This window comes from Muscardinus avellanarius (genome assembly GCF_963383645.1).
Source record: "Muscardinus avellanarius genome assembly, chromosome: 6".
Lineage (NCBI taxonomy): Eukaryota > Metazoa > Chordata > Mammalia > Rodentia > Gliridae > Muscardinus > Muscardinus avellanarius.
Window position 1 is genome coordinate 140,182,449 of NC_137791.1, and position 18,233 is coordinate 140,200,681.

An 18,233-nucleotide genomic window follows, 5' to 3' on the forward strand; every position below is an offset into this window, starting at 1 on the left:
AGTTAAGACAGGAGGATCACAAGTTCATGCCAGCCCCAGCAACTTGGAAAGACCTTGTTTTGTTTGTTTGTTTTTTGCAGTACTGGGGATGGAACCCAGGGGCATTCTACCTCCCAGCTATACCCTCAGCCCTATTTTTTTTTTTTTTTTTTGGTGGTACTGGGGGTGGAATCCAGGGGCTTTTCTACCTCTGGGCCTCTGGGCTATACCCTAACTCTAACCCTAACACTATACTCCCAGACCTATTTCATACATTTGGAAACAGGGTCTCCACTAAGTTGCTAAGAGCCTAAGTAGCTGAGGCTGGCTTCAAACCTGTGTAATCCTCCTGTCTCAGCCTCCAAAGCGCTGGGATTACAAGTGTGTGCCACCACATCCAGCCTTTATTCTTTATTTTGAAACAAGGTCTCACTGAGTTGCAAGGGCCTCACTAAGTAGCTGAGGCTGCCTGTGAACCACAATCTTCCTGTCTCAGCCTCCAAAGCGCCGGGATTACAAGTGTGTGCCACCATGCCCAGTGAGATCTTGTTTCAAAATAAAAAATAAAATAGGGCTGGGAGTGTATCTTGGAAGTAGAATGCCCCTATGTTCCATCCCCAGTATCTCTCTCTCTCTCTCTCTCTCTCTCTCTCTCTCTCTCTCTCCTCTCCCTCTCCCTCTCCCTCTCCCTCTCCCTCTCCCTCTCCCGCTGGCCCACATTCTCTCTTGAATGTGTATTTCCTACTTTTCTAAGAAAACCTCTGTCCATGTCTCTGACTGGCATGTCCTGAAATTCTTTTCAGTCATGTTAGCCAAGGACACATGGATCCTGAGTTTCTGAGTTGAGGAATCAACTTGTCATCTCCAAGAGATGGAAATTGGGAGTTTCTGGCAAACAATTTTCAGACATCAGAAATACAAATTGGCACAGGGTTGTGGAGTATACTTATATATCCCGGTGTATACATTAGAGCAGCATCTTCATCTAGGAAATATAATCCACTAAGCACTCATATAGCAGTTTTTTTGTGTGTGTGGTACTGGGATGGAACCCAGGGTCATTCTACCTCCAAGCTACACCTCCGGCCCTAGTTTTTATTCTTTATTTACTTCTTTCTTTCTTTTATTATTTTGGGGGAGGAGATGAAACCCAGGGGCATTATACCTCGGAACTACACCCCCAGCTCTATTTCTTTTGGTCCTTATTTTTAAAATTTTGAAATAGGATCTTACTGAGTTGCGAAGGGGCTCCCTATGTTGCTGAGGCTGTACAGAAACAGATCCTCTGGTCTAAGCCTTCTGAATGCTGGGATTACAAGGATGCGCCACCATGCCCGGCTTATTCTTTATTTTTGAAACAGGGTCTCATTGTTTGAGTTGCAAAGGGCCTCACTGAGTAGCTGAGGCTGTCTGAGAACACAAATCTTCCTGTCTCAGCCTCCCAAACATAGCAGTTTAGTGGCTGAGAACAAAGTATTTTTTTTTTTTTTTTTTTGGTGTGGTACTGGGGATTGAACCCAGAGGCATTTTACCTTCCAGCTACACACCCAGCCCAATTTTATTTTTTATTTGAAAATGGGGTCTTGACAGGTTGCTGTGGGCCTCACTGAGTTGTCCAGGCTGGCTTTGAACCTGTGATTTTCCTGTCACAGGATTACAGGAATGAGCCACCACGCCCGGCTGAGATCAAACTATTTTTTAAAAGTATGAAGAGTTGCCATATTAACTTCCCATTTGTTAGCAAATTAAAACCAAAATAGATGCCGGGCGTGGTGGCGCACGCTTGTAGTCCCTGCGCTTGGGAGGCTGATACAGGAGGATCCTGCAGGTTCGAAGCCAGCCTCAGCTGGCTTAAGAATATAAAATAGGTCTGGGAGCGTAACCCAGAGGTAGAGGACCCCTGGATTCCATCCCCAGTACCACCAAAAAAAAAAAAAAAAAAAAAAAAAAAAATTGAGAAACTTTTCATGCTTCAGAATGCACTTGTAAAAAGCAGACCTGGGTCTATAATTGTAATTACATTACTTGAATCGTCAGGTTTGGGGGAAGGTAATGGATGGCAGACACAGAGCCAGTCCAAGGGCACAAGCAGAGTAATTTATTAAGCAACATAGGAATGGAGATAAGTGACCCAGAGATGGAATCTGAAGAGAACTTCAGCCCACTCGCTGCTGAGTGATTAGAAAAATATAAAGACAAGGCCAAATAACAGTTACGCAGGCAGAGGGAGTCCGGGTGAGGGGAGGCATATGTTGTTACGGGAACATCTGAGGATTAGGGAACTGAAAAACATTCTGTAGTATGTGAACAAGGTGGGCATCCAGGCTGAGGGTCTGTGGGCAGAATGTTCCCACCAGGGTTGTAACGGGCCCCCGATGGGTCTAGATGGGTCTAGCATGAGCCGGTAAGAGGCCATCTGTATTACATTTTCTTACACGAATTAAATAATTAAAAATAAGATTAACGCTTCGCCTACTTCTAATCTCCCGGTTCCCAATAGTTTCACAGGAGCAGTGTCCGCCTCTCAGGTGGGTGCGGGCGGACGAACCAGCCGCGCCCTCAGTGGAGGCGCAGGTGCAGGCGCTTCTGGGACTCGTAGTCCTTGCTCGGGAGCCCGGCGGGCGCGCGCACGCACACACACACACACCCGGCGGGGGCGCGCGCGCACGCACACACACGCACGCACACACACGCACACACACACACACACCCGGCGGGGGCGCGCACACACACGCGCACACACACACCCGGCGGGGGCGCGCGCACACACGCACACACACACACACCCGGCGGGGGCGCACGCGCACGCACACACGCGCGCACACACACACACACACACACACCCGGCGGGGGCGCGCGCGCACGCACACACACACGCACACACACACACCCGGCGGGGGCGCGCGCGCACGCACACACACACGCACGCACACACACACACCCCCGGCGGGGGCGCGCGCGCACGCACACACGCACGCACACACACACACCGGCGGGGGCGCGCGCGCACACACCCGGCGGGGGCGCGCGCGCACACGCACACACACGCACGCGCGCACACACACACACATACACCCGGCGGGGGCGCGCGCGCATACACGCACACACACACCCGGCGGGGGGAGCGCGCGCGCACACACACACACACACCCGGCGGGGGCGCGCGCGCACACGCACACACACACACCCGGCGGGGGCGCGCGCGCACACGCACACACACACACACACGCACACACACACCCGGCGGGCGCGCGCGCGCGCGCGCGCGCGCACACACACACACACACACACACACACACACACACACACACACCCCCGGCTCCTCCCGCGCATGCGCGGCTCCCGCCCACCCCTGGCGTTTTCTCCCGGAAGTCCGCGGGCTCTATAGCGGGTCTGAGGCCCCGGCGCGGTGTTCCAGTCCCACAAGTGCGGCCGCGGGTGGGGAGTGGTGGCCGACGCGCTCCAGCGAAGCGGACCGCAAGCAGTCGGGTGTGAAGGTGCGAGCAGCGCGGGAGGCGACCTGGCGGCGACGTCGGTGGGTCCCGCAGGCCCGGAGCTCGGGAAGGGGAGGCGTGGGCTGGGCTCTCCTGGCTTGGTCGGAGTCGGTGCTGCCAGAGGCCGGTGTGTGCCTCCGGTTACCGAGCTGGTGCCTCCCTGCGCGAGCCTCGCCAGACAGAGGCGGAGAGGAGCGCGCCCGCGTTCCGGCAGTGCTGCTCACCCGCGCGAGGTGTCCAGTTTGCCCGTCTATAAGCTAAGGGTAGTATCAGTCCTAGTGAAAAGCCCCGAAGTTCCTAGAAAAATTACGAGATGTGAACTGACCGAGCCCTGCTATGAGACAGTTGTATTTCTGGAATGCCTTAATAGACGTCTCAAGCAAGTGATGTTTTTGGTCTCCTCCGGCATCGTGTACCCTGCCTCGCACCCCGGGTTTGAGTTTCCAAAGTTTCTAACGACCGACTTTCCAGGGACAGTTCTGCACGGGAGATTGGGGTACTGGATGATGGCCCTGTATTCTTTTGAAATAAGTCGGTGTGGCAAAGCTCAATAGCCGCCACTCTATAAGAAATAGGAATTCCAGCGGGGTATGGTGGTGCACGCTTGTAATCCCAGCATTCGGGAGGTGGAGACATGAGGAATGCGGTTCGCAGACAGCCTCAGCTACTTGTTGGCGAGGTCCTTCGCGACTCAGTGAGACCCTGTTTCAAAAAAAAAAAAAAAAGACTAACAACAACAACAACAACAACAACAACAAAATACGGCTGGGGGTGTAGCCTGGAGGAAAAATGCTCCAGAGTTCAAACCCCAGTACAAAAAAAAAAAAAATTCCCATTCAAAAGAACACCCTCTCTGAACAGTAGACCCAGGGAGGGGAAGGTTCCAGCTTTGTATTGCCTAAGCAGTTGTTGGTCCTACTATCTAGAGTGCACAAAATTGGACTGCTACTACATCTACTCCACCTGAAGCTCTCAACTATTAGGCGCTGTTGGAAGATTTGGACCAACTTTGTGGAAGGAGAGGTGAGTTGGACTGAGGGATAAGCAAGAGCCTAGCAAATGTTACTTGCTGAAAGGGGAATGAGGATGTGGTCCAGAGGATCAGTTTACGTGCTCCCTAATCCCACTCCCATTCCTTTAACACATGCATCCCCCTCTTTGTTCCCAGAATCTGATCACTCTCAAACTTAATGCATCACCAAATTTGGCATCTAGAGATGTGCTAGTGATCCTCTGTTTGATGGTTCTCCCTGATAGTTTTTGTAATGCTGGGGATTGAACCAAGAACATTCTACTTCTGAGCTAGACCCTCCACCCTATTTTTATTTTATTTGGAGACAGGATCTCACTAAATTGCTGACAGCCTCACTAAGTTGCTGAAGCTGGCTTCACTCTGCAATCCTGTATCAGCCTCCCTCATACTGGTATTGTAAGCATGTGCCACCATGCCTGGCTGCATCTTTATTCTTTATTTTTGAAACAGGGTCTAGCTAAATTGCAGAGGGCCTCACTAAGTAGCTAAGGCTGTCTGTGAACCGTGATCCTCCTGTCTCACCCTCTCAAATGCTGGGATTACAAGCCTGCGCCACCACGCCTGGCATGGCTGCATCCTTTACTTTTAGGTAGTATTCATTTTTCAAGCACTTTCTGTTGATTATATGACCTCAAAGAGTTACTAACACCAGTATTTCTCAATGCCATTAGAAATGCATCACATTGCTTGATGCTCATTGGCCAAAGAAAAGTCAAATGGCAGAGTTCAGGTTTGTCTAAGGTTACAACATGAGTGAGTGGGTACAGTGAGATGGGTCCTTGGGAGCCACTACTGGAACCGGGTACCACAAGCAATAGATATTTTGTGTATTTTTTCTCTGTAATTGTGGGTCAAAAATGTTGGGTTCCAACATGTATACTTTTCATGAAGTTAAATGTGCAAAAGCAAGAGGTAGAGTGGAGACACTCACATGAAGTCCTATGGGGTATCCTGCATAAATAGGAAATAGTCCATACATCCCAAGTACATTTCTGTAACATCAAAGGCATAATATGCCTTTCTTTTGTTTAAATTTTTAAAATTTTTTCTGGGAAACATTAATTGTTGCTAAATTTATAGGTAGTAGCTTTTAAAATTAACCCTAAAGTGAATTATATTCCTAATCACTAATGGGCTTGTGGGTGCCTCTGCAGCAGGGACTTTTATATCCCTACTTGAAACATCAGGGGCTAGGGCTATTCTTCCACAGAGAGACACCCCACCTTTCTAGCTCCCAAGTAGTGTATTGGGCTGAAGAATATAGGACAAAGCCGCACACGATCTTGCATGACTCTGCTCCATTTGCCACCTCTCTCAGATATGCTTCCAGAGTCCTCTGTACATTTCCAAGAGCAACCCAAAATGAATGCGTCTCTGGTGAGTTATTTATTCTCCTGTTTTACATTGTATTTAGTGAACTTTATGAGAATGTAAGAATTAAGGTGGAAAAGTTGAAAAGCAAAACTCACCCTCAGGAAATGTACATAAGTTGTAGATGGTGTTGATGTTGTGATGATATTAGAAGTCTCTCACATGGATGACAGAGTCAGAATTCTTAGTGAAATAGGCCAGCTGTGGGAGATTGCTTGCTTTCCTTCTGCCAGCGTTGTTCTTCTACTAGAGGTTTTAACCATTACATTGTAAAAATGATTAATTACAGTTGACAGCAAAAGCAGTCATGGGATGAGTCAGAAGAAAAAAGGTAGTTACAGATGAATCAGGGTAAACTATTCTGCGAAATAAGGAAGTTGTCAGCGCCTCTGCTTCTGATGACTAAGAAGGCTTCCAACATAAGAGAGATGACATAGATTTAGCAGATTATAGACTTTAGAGTTATCTAAGTTGAATGCAGGTTTGCCTCTGGTCTTTCTGATGTGGTGACACAACAGTCACTCTTGTTACGGAATTCAGTGTAACTGAAGGAAGTGAGCATAACTTCTAATAGGACATGAAGACTTTTTGGAACTAAGGTCTGGGACATTGTCTTCATTGGTCATATGTAACTACCTCAATGAGATTTTATTGAAGTTGCTAAAATAGTATGATCCTAGACACTATTGAGCATCTTTTCATATGCTTATCATCCATTGTATGCCGAAGACCTGCTCTGGCCAATTCAGGGGTTCTCGAAGGTGGGTTCTCGAAGGTGGGTTCTCGAAGGAGTTGGCACTTTGAGGGAATGAGAAAAAGCCATTCTCAGAGGATCCGGAGGTGTGAATCTGCTATTCAGAGTCACTGCTTTATTTTTATATGCTTTTACACAGAAGTATTTGGTATTAACAACTTTTGGCAAAACATATTTTTACACAGATTTCTCAGCACACTTGGGTATAAACAAGTTTTGGCAAAACATATTTTTCAGCACACACCTGCCCTGATGAGCTCATATCCCGATACCATGGTTGGAAAAACACCTGAAATTCTCCAAATTAACATTATACAATTCATTCTAGTTGCCTACTTTATACTTTTCTTATTTAGAAAGAGGGTCTTTTAAGCCAGCACGGCTGGCTTCGAACCTGCAGGATCCTCCTGTCTCCGCCTCCCAGCGTGGGGATTACAAGCGTGCGCCACCATGCCCGGCCCATTGTTTTTTTTTTTTTTTTTAACCTTTTCCAACTAGAACTTTCATTCTAGGTACTGTAAAATTTTAACAGCTGTAGAATTTCTCTTTTTTTAAGTCTCTTTCTACTGATATTTCCCGTATATATTTTCCTGTACTTGAGGACGGTTATAAGTGGCTCCCTGTCTTGTCTGCCATTTGCATCATCATGATTAACTTAGCCCCCCATAAGTATAAGTCAAGTTTTCTAATTTCTTTACATGCATAGTGATTCTGAGTTTTATCCTGGATATTGTGAATCACACAGAGTTTGTAGATATTGCTAAATGCCTTGGAAGAATGATTTTTATTTTACAAGGCAGTTTGCTGATGGTTCTCCATGTATTTCAACTTCCATGGACACTTTTTATTGGTCCTTCTGAGCTGTTCCATGTCTGCATAGTTTAATAGACCGTTATTCTGGTGAGCATTATATGGGGGTCTCCGCCTTAAACTTTATTGTCTAATATACTGAGCCAGTAAAACTGCAGCTTCTAAGTCCTTGGGCATTGTCTGTGTGGATAATCGCAGTATTTTTTTATTTTAATTTTTGTTTTTGGACAGGGTCGCACTATGTTGCTCAGGGTAGTCTGGAGTTCCTAGGTTTAAGCCATCCTCCTGCCTCAGATTCCTGAGTCAGTTCCCCCCCCCCATAAAGTTATGAATGTGATAAAAATAAGTGGTATTTCATAACATTGAGCCTTTCCTTATTCCTGGAATAAACTGAAAAAATTACTTCTCAGCTGTCACAATCTAGTTCTCTCTCATCAGCGAATATTAATGCTTCCTCAAATTGTATGACTCTTTCTTTCTTTCTTTCTTCTTTTTTTTTTGTGGTGCTGGGAATGAAATCCAAGGGCCTTCTACCTCTGGGCTATACTTCCAGACCTATTTTATATTTTATTTGGAAACAGGGTCTCTCTGAGTTGCTGAGAGCCTAAGTAGCTGAGGCTGACTTTGAACCTGTGTGATCCTCCTGTCTCAGCTTCCAAGTGCTGGGATTACAAGCGTGTGCCACCATGCCTGGCTTAGCCTTTTTTCTTTAAATATCTCTGCTTCTCTTGAGCTTTCATCTGTTCTCCTGGCTCAGCTGCCACTGAGATTCTCCTGCTCCCCAGATCTTTGCCTTCGGTTTAGATCCCCCACACTCTGGATTACATGTCCGTTTCCAGCTGGACATCCCCCGTGATGACCACAGAAATCTCATTGTCATGTGTCCAGAGTCCGTCTTGCCTGTCACATTCTGCCCATCAGAGTTTTTAACTTTTTTTTTTCATTTTAATTTTACAATACCAAGACCTACAAAGCTGCTTGTGCAGACAGCCTGGTAGCAAATCTTCCTTTCTTCCCTCTACACAGCAAATTAGTACCAAAGTCTTTTGCTGCCATTTTTCTTTTTCCTCTCTTCTTAAGGATTACTTCTCTATTCTTTGTTCTTGTCTCTATGTCTTGCTGTAGGTGGTCATGTCTCACATTGATTTTTTTCCCCTGATACTCCTTTAAGCCTTTGGCCCATTCTCCTTTCATGGGTAACTGTCAAAATGCAAATCTGTTCAAGTAACTTGGTTATATACGTGTGTGTGTGTGTGTGTGTGTGTGTGTGTGTGTGTGTGTGTGTAAGATCTATCTATCTAACATGCAAGGATGTTCGACTTTTGACTGATAACCCTAGACCTTTTTTTTTTTTTGCCATGGGTCTGGGGATGGAACCCAGGGATATTCAACCTCCAAGCTATACCCCCTGCCCTAATTTTTATTCTTTATTTTGAAACAGAGTCTCAGTAAGTTGTGGAGGGTTTCACTAAGTAGATGAGGCTGTCTGTAAACCACGATTCACCTATCTCAGCCTCTCAAATACTGGGATTATAAGGGTGGGCCACCACACCTGGCTAACCCTAGCTCTTTTAAATTAATTAATTAATTAATTAATTTTTACAGTGATGTGGATTGAACCCAGGGGCATTCTACCTCCAAGCTATACCTCCAGCCCTATTTTTTATTCTTTATTTTGAAGCAAGGTCTCACCAAATTGTGGAGGACCTCACTAAGTAGTTGAGGCTGGCCATGGACCTGTGATCCTCCTGCCTCAGCCTCCCAAGTACTGAGATTACAAGTGTGTGCTACCACGCCTGGCTTAAAAATAATTTTTTAAACGGGGTCTTACTAAGTTACTATGCACTGACTTTGAACCTGTGACCTTCCTGCCTCAGCCTCCCAAGTACTAGGCGTATAGGTGTGCTACCATGTCTGGCAAGTAAATTACTTGCTTTTGTTGGCCTCTGGTTACTTGCACCTTGTGTTTCAGGAGTGGGCGATGTTTACTTTCATGTGCACATAACAGTTCTTTTGGATTTAGAAGAGACATACTGTGAGGATGTCCGTGAACGCCCTTTAGCCTGTAGGTAACTTACTCACAGTAGTGACGTGAGATTGCTGGAATCAATCAAGTACTTTAATGCAGAGCGCACCATAGGCGGGTACTTGAGCACTGTTGCTGCTTTTATCTCGTCAGCCCCGGAGCACCGTCCTGGACATGATTCTCTTTGGAGTTCTATGCCTGTGCTCTGTGATCTTTGCAGTTTCAGAACTAGGCTCTTGCTACCTTGTATTCATGAGAACACATGTATGTGGAAGGTCTGAACATCTTGGCTTTCCTGTGAAGGACAACTTGATAATACAAAAATGTCTTTTTCTGCTTCTTTGTTACCCTAATTTATACTGACCTTGTGTCCACATCAGTTCAACATACTGTTCTAGGCATGTATTTTTACTTAATGTCATCATGCCAGACCATACCAGAAAGCTCCATAGAGGAGAAATTGTTCATACCTTTGTCCCTGGCAACAAGAACATTCCCAGATCTATAAAGGAGTATTTTTAGTAATGAATAAATTAGTATGGAGGCAGGATGTTTCTGCTGTGATTTTTCTTTCTCCCACCCATGTAGAGTACAGAACAAGTTCTTACATAAGACACAAACACACACAGAGAAGAATGAACTCCCAGACTTTGTGTTCTCATGACCCAGGGCTGATGACTTGAGTTAAAGGTAAATGTATTGTGACAGGGGCTGGTGTCATTTGAGGATGTGGCTGTGGACTTCAGCTGGGAGGAGTGGCAGGACCTGGATGATGTTCAGAGGACTCTGTACAGGGATGTGATGCTGGAGACCTATAGCAGCCTGGTATTCTTGGGTGAGTGAAGATAACAGCAACTCCTAGGAACAGTAACTTTCTTCTAAATAAGTATATCAGCACTTAAAAGGTTTAATGCTATTTAGGTATACAATTCCAGTCCATGAAGAATGTATTACCCCTCTGTAACAAAATGTTCAAATTGGCTCCTTCATTGCATAGCTCCTGAAACCAAACTGTTGTCACTCTTCAAAAGATCTGACTTAGCCGGTTGTGGTGGTGCACACTTGTAATCCCCGCACTTGGGAGGCTGAGACAGGAGGATTGCACAGGTTCAAAGCCAGCCTCATCTACTTAGTGAGGCTCTCAGGAACTTAATGAGACCCTGTTTCCAAATAAAATATAAAAATAGGTCTGGGAGTATAGCCCAGAGGTAGAAAGCCTCTGGGTTCCATCCCCAGTACCACCAAAAAAAAAAAAAAAAAAAAAAAAGAAGAAGAAGAAGAAGAAGAAGAAGAAAGATCTGACTTAGTAGTACCACAAAAGTCTTTCATTATTTCCTTTTAACAGGGCAGTGCATTCCCAAACCCGAGGTGATCGTCAAGCTGGAGCAAGGAGCAGAGCTGTGGATGATTGAAGAATCCCCAAACCTCCCAGGTCAGTCAGTGCAACCTTTGCAGGGAGGTTCGGAGCCGGCCAGTGTGGGCTGTGTCAGGCTACTCTCAACAGTGCCCTCCCTAATTCCATACCTGAAGACATTCGGTCTCATGCATCAAACATCTGCAGTACACAGCATCCACAGATGGCTCTTGTGTAAATCCACTTCCTCCCATTTTTTCCTAGGCTTTCTAAAAGTATAGTCACTGGCTCTTAGATTTTTTTCTTGGTGAGTTTCTCTGAATTCTCTCTCTTATTTCCTCTATTCTTAAGGACTGTGTGCTCCTCAATCCCCCACAACACCCCCAGCATTTAGTAATATATTCACTAATTTTTTTTTTGCAGTGGGATAGAACCCAGGGGCATTTTACCTCCAATCTACACCTCTAGCCCGATTTTTTATTCTTTATTTTGAAACAGGGTGTCGCTGAGTTACAAAGGGCTTCACTTTGATAGTACCTCCCAGTACTGCAAAAAAAAAAAAAAAAAAAAAAGAAAAGAAAGAAAAAAAGAAAGTGGTGTCCTAAGGGAAGGCATGTTTTTTAGTGAGATTATTATTTACTTTGGGATAGCTTAATTTTGAGGTGATGATTTTCCAAATTTGACATATACATATAGGTGGACATGCCACCTAGGACAGAGTATATATTACTGTTAAGATAGAACTTTGGAAATCAGTATTTAAAGTCCAGAGGTATTTATACAGAAGGTCATCTAGGGAGTGATGAGAAGGGAGGAAAGTGGTTCCAGAGTAAGCTGTATGTCAGGAGTGAACTGATGTATTGGCACCTCAGAAAACATGATGCAAGGGAGGATCCAGAATAGGCAAAAACCCTACACTGTTTCCCATCAGCAGCACCCTGCATTCACAAACCTGAGGTTATTGTCAAGCTGGAATAAGACGCAGAGCCATGGATGGTGGAACCTCCATACCAGAGCCTTCCAGGTCAGCCAGTGCAGCTTGGGCAGGAGAGCCCAAACAGTGGGCTGTGTCAGCCTGCCCTCAACAATCTTTTCTCCAGTTCCTTCAAGTCCTGGACTTGGGAAGAGAACTAGGAGATTCTGAGTCCAAGGCCACATGAACCAGGGATTTCATGTGAAATGCTCAAACATCTGTTTAGGAGTAGAGTTTGAAGTTAGCAATTTCCTTTTCTCTTTGTGAAATTCATTCTGAAACAACAAGGAGAATGAGAAATGTCCCTGAGACCAGAGATACTGAAATACCAGTGCATAGAACAAAAACTTCAGGAGCAGTGAATCATTATACAGGGGTGCCTGTGCCAGAGACTTGGGGAGAATGCCAGAAGGAGCCTGGAAAAACTTTCTCAAAGATGGTGGGCAAGCCTGGATTGCAGAAGCAAGGCCCTTCTGTAGGGAGGGATGCCCAGGTGTTTAGGTTGGTGCTTCATGTATCTGTTATGGTTCTGGGTAGCAAAGGGCATTAGTTTAAATCTGAATTTGGAGGATATTGTCTTTATACAAAGAAGAAGAGATGTAAAAGTCCCACAGATGTCTGTAGCCATTTCCCAGAGAGCTGGATAAACTAAACAAATATAGGTTGCAAACTTTGTACTAGGAAATATTGCTGCTTAGATGACAGACAGGTGATCCTGTTATGCATCCTAAGCTGATCCCGTCTGTCTCTCCTGCATGTATCTCATCTAAATACCACATGTAGCTGGGCGTGGTGGCGCACGCCTGTAATCCCCATGCTTGGGAGTCTGAGACAGAAGGATTGCACAGGTTCGAAGCCAGCCTCAGCTACTTAGTGAGGCTTTCTGCAACTTAGTGAGACCCTGTTTCAAAATAAAGAATAAAAATAGGGCAGGGGGTGTGGCTTGGAGGTCAACTGCTCCTGGGTTCCATCCCCAGACCCATATACATACACACACACACACACACACACACACACACACACACGCACACATACTTACTCTCTCTCTCTCTCTCTCTCTCTCTCTGTCTCTCTCTGTCTCTCTCTCTATATGTATATGTATATGTATATGTATATGTATATGTATATGTAAATAGGTCTGGGAGTATAGCCCGGAGGTAGAAAGCCCCTGGGTTCCAGCCCCAGTACCACACACACACAAAATACGGCATGTAATAATACCATCTTCAAAACTAGAGGATAAGAAAAGCAGCACAAAATACTCAATTATTAAGAAAAAATAAGGAAAACAAATGTCAGGTAAAAAGTACTCAAAAGTGTAGGTAGAGCTGGGCATGGTGTTACACACCCATAATCCCAGTACTTAGGAGGCTAAAACAGGAGAATTATTGGTTTGCGACCAGCCTCAGCAATTTAGCAAGATCCTACTTCAAAATAAAAAATAAAAAGGGCTGGGCTTGTAGCTCAGAGGTAGAATACCTCTGGGTTCAATCCCTTGTACCAAGAACGAACAAACAAAAAAATTATAGCTAAGAGCCAGGTGTGGTGGTGTATACCTGTAGTCCTAGTACTTGGGGGGCTGAGCAGGAGGATCCCAGATTTGAGGCCAATGCGTGGTAACTTAACAAGACTCTTTTTCAAAAATAAAGATTTAGCCAGGCATCGTGGCGCATGCTTGTAATCCCAGCATTTGGGAGGCTGAGACAGGAGGATCGCGGTTCGAGACCAGCCTCAGCTACTTAGACTCTTTGCAACTCAGTGAGACCCTGTTTCAAAATAAAGAATAAAAAAAAATAGGGCTAGGGGTATAGCTCAGAGGTAGAATGCCTCTGGGTTCCATCCCCAGCACTGAAGAAAACAAAACAAAAGAAAAACCCCAAATAAAATTTTTTTTTTGTTATGTATTTATTTTTTGTGGGTTTGGGGTTGAAACCCAGAGGCATTTGACCTCTGAGCTATACCCCCTGCCCAATTTTTTATTCTTTATTTTTGAAACAGGGTTTCACTGAGTTGCGGACGGCCTCATTAAGTAAGTAGCTAAGGCTGTCCGCGAACTGCGATCCTCTGGTCTCAGCCTCCCAAATGCTGGGATTACAAGCCTGCGCCACCACACCCGGCAAAAGAGAAACTATTTAAGCAGGGGAGTTAGGTTTGTCTCTAACATGTTTTACTGACCTAGTTATGTGGCGGGGATGGGGTGGGGGGATTTTTGAGTCTAAACAGATGTGCCCTGCTTTACTTACTCAGAAGAGCTCAGGAGTGGCCTCTGTGTTGGGAGGCTTTTTTTCAGGTGTAGAAACACCATGCTTTCAATATATTCAGAGCTATTCAATCCTATTCAGTACTTGTGTCTAATGATGTTTGTCCAAGAACGTCAACCTATTACCTGACTCTGTCTTTCAGATGTCTCTTTGGCTAGGCTTTTATTTTTTATAATTTTTTCTCATTTTGACATCCTTTTTCTTCATTTTGACATCTTTTTTTCATTAGTTATGCAGAATTTTGTCTTAATTTAAATTTTATTTTATTTTTTGGTACTGGGGATTGAACCCAAGGACACTCTACCTCCGAGCTGCACTCCCAGCCCTATTTTATTTTTATTTTATTTTATTTTTATTTTTATTTTTTTTTATTGGTGCACTGTATTCATACATCATAGTAGGATACATACTTTTGTAGACATACATGCACACTTTTCCCAGTCAGCCCCCACCCAATCCCCACCCCATTCTCTCCCTATCCCTCCCTCCCATGCTTGGCTTAGTAGTTGACATCTAGTATTATGGCAATTTATCTAAAATTAAAAATGATAATCTCACATAACAGTTTCATTTGTCTGATACCAGGCTTTTGATGACTTAAAGATAACATTTCAATATTACTTTTTTGCTTTCATTCTTACCAGAGAATATTTTTTTCTATTTTTTAGGTGAAACTATCATATATTTATATATTTATTTTTCAGAAAAAAATCTATCCTAATATGGAATATGGAGTCTAGGTACCCAAAACGATCTTGAAAAAGAACAAAGCTAGAAGATATATATTTTCTGATTTCAAACCATATAAAGCTACAATAATTGAAACAGTGTAGTACTATTCTAAAGGCAGATATATAAACCATTGGAGTTAAATAAAAGCCTAGAGCTAAATTCTTCCCTATATTGTCAAGTTATTTTTGACAAGGTTTCCACGAACATTTGGTGGTGGAAATGATAATCTTTTAACTAAATATTGTTAAAAAATAATAATTACATGGAAAAGAATAAAATTGGACCCTTACCTAATCCCATATACAAATATTAACTCAAAATAGATAATAGACCTAAATACAAATCTTAAGACTATAAACTTTTAGGAGAAAATCTGGGTCATAAAACCTCACAACATTGAAATTGACAGTGATTTCTTGGTTATGATTTCAATGACACAGGCAACAGAGGAGTATACAGACTCCCTAAAAAATAAAAAAATAAAAAAATTGTATATCCAAAGACAATGTAAACAGAGTTAACAGTTACTAATAGAATGGGATAAAATATTTCCAATTGCTATATCTGAAGGTATATTAATATTCCAACTAAATCCTAAAAATTAACAACAATAAAGGCAAACAATACCATTTAGAGATAGGTAAAAGACTAACATAAATAATGAATCTCCACAGATAACCAATCTTAATTGTCTGTTGGATGGAAACTCTTGTTTCTCTGGTTCTGGTGTGTGTTACCTATTTCTTCTTTGTAGTTAATCTCTTTGAGTATTTTCTCTAGTGCTAGTTTTGAAGACATAAATTCCTTCAGTTTCTGTTTGTCATGGAAGCTTCTTATTTCTCCATCTAATTTGATAGAAAGTTTTGCTGGGTATGAAATTTTTGGTTGGAAGTTGTTTTCTTTCAAAATTGGGAATATGTTACTCCAAGCCCTTCTGGCTCTCATAACTTGGTTTGGGAAGTCTGGAGTGATTCTAATTCGTTTGCCTCTGAATGTCACTTGGCCCTTTGTTTTTGTTGCCTTTAAGATTCTCTGCTTGGCTTCCACATCGGTCATTTTGACAATTATGTGGCGTGGGGATCCTCTTCTCCAATCCTGTCTAAAGGGAGTTCTATAAGTTTCCTGGACCTTTGTACAACCTCTTGCTCTATGTTTGGAAAATTTTCTGCTATTACTTCCTTGAAGAGATTGTTGATCCCTTTGGTTTCACTTTCTTTTCCCTCCTCTATTCCAATTATTCTTAGGTTAGCTCTCTTAAAATGGGCCCATATTTCTTCAATATCAGATTCCTGCTGTCGGATATTTTTTCCTAGATTATAAACTATGCGTTCATTTTTGGATTGCTCATCTTCTAAGAGCGAGATTCTGTTCTCCATGTGGTCTAATCGGTTGTTTGTGCTTTGAATTGAGGCCTTTACTTCATTAATTGCATCCTTTATCTCTTTTTGGCTCTCTCTGAGTTCTTTTCGAAGCACCTCTATTATTTCTACAGTTATTTTCCTGATTTGATCTTCTAGAAATCTCTGATTTTCTGTTTTATCGGGTTCTGATGTTGTGGGGTTGTGGGCATTAATTGCTCCAGTATTATTCCTCTTTCCCATGATTTCTGATGTTTGTGCCTTCTCTGGGTTCTTCCCTTGGGTCACTATGACTTCCCTTAAGGTGTTCTGGATCTCGAGTCAGTGGTATCTCGGACCCCACTACTCCTTTACTGGGTTGTATCACAGAGTCTCCGACCCAGAGTGTCGATAGAGGCTGCTTTAGACTGTGGGGGGTGCCAGGTTGCACGTTCTCCTATGGTGTGATATCTCTGCCACCGCCACTCCCCCACTGGGTCAAGTCCCAGGGAGTACAGTACTGAGATTTCTCCTCTATGGCCCGCAATTTGACTCACTGTTCTTGAGTACGCAGATGTAGCTGTACTGGCCTCGCTGAATTCGCTGCTGCTGCCGCCGGTGGCAATATGGCGCCGCTGCTACGCCCTCGGCTATGGGGCTGGCGTTTTTCTTCTTGATTTTGATTTCTACTCTGAATCCCTGCAGCGTGTGCTGAGCTCGGCCACTGGGAGCTTTAGATGCTCTCTGCGCGGAGAAATCCCGCCTAGCTGTTCCGCAGTGGCTCACCTCGGCTTGCTGTAGCCGTCCTGTGAATTCGCTGGTGCCTCCGGCAGTATGGCGCTGCTGCCGCGTCTGCCGCGTCCTCGGGCGCGAGGCCGGTGTATCTCCTCTGTGGCTCTGTTCTCAGTCCGCTTTCTCTCTGGAGCTTGGTGATTTTTTGTTTCACTGGTGATGGTGTTTTCTGGCTATGAAAGGCGCTGATTTTGTGGTAATGGAGATTTGTTGTTAGCAGGGCTCTTAAGCCCCGCTTTTCTCGGTCGCCATCTTCCCGGAAGTCCAAATAAAATTTTTTTAATTTTTTTTTTTTAATGGTGTACTGTATTCATACATCATAATGGGATAAAAAAAAACTTTTTGTAGACATACATGCACACATCACCCAATTAGCCCCTACCCGATCCCCACCCCATTCCCTCCCCATCCCTCCTTCCCATGCTTGGCTTAGTGGTTGACATCTAGTATTATAGCAATTTATCCAAAATTAACAATGATATTCTCACAGAACAGTTTCATTTGTCTGATACCAAGCTTTTGATGACTTAAAGATAACATTTCAATATTTCTTTTTGCTTTCTTTCTTACCAGAGAATATTTTTTTTCTTTTTTTCTTTTTTTAGGTGAAACTATCATACATTTATTTATTTATTTTTAAGAAAAAAATCTATCCTAATGTGGAATATGGACTCTAGATACCCAAAACAATCTCGAAAAAGAACAAAGCTAGAAGATGTATATTTTCTGATTTCAAACCATATAAAGCTACAATAATTGAAACAGTGTAGTGCTGTTCTAAAGGCAGATATATAAACTATTGGAGTTAAATAAAAGCCTAGAGATAAATTCTTCCATATATTGTCTAGTTATTTTTGACAAGGTTTCCACGAACATTTGGTGTAGAAAATAATAATCTTTTAAGTAAATATTGTTGAAAATTAATAATTACATGAAAAAGAATAAAATTGGACCCTTACCTAACACCATATACAAATATTAACTCAAAATAGATAAAAGACCTAAATATAAATCTTAATACTATAACCTTTTAGAAGAAAATCTGGAGCTGGGCATGGTGGCGCACGCTTATAATCCCCGCGCTTGGGAGGTGGAGACAGGAGGATTGCGCAGGTTCGAAGCCAGCTGCGCTGGCATAAGAGACCCTGTTTCAAAAATATAAAATAGGTCTGGGAGTATAGCCCGGAGGTAGAAGGGCTTCCAGGAACCCCAGTACCACCAAAAAAAAAAAAAAAAAACAGAAGAAAATCTGGGTCATTAAACCTCACAACATTGAAATTTTCAGTGATTTCTTGGATATGATTTCAATGGCACAGG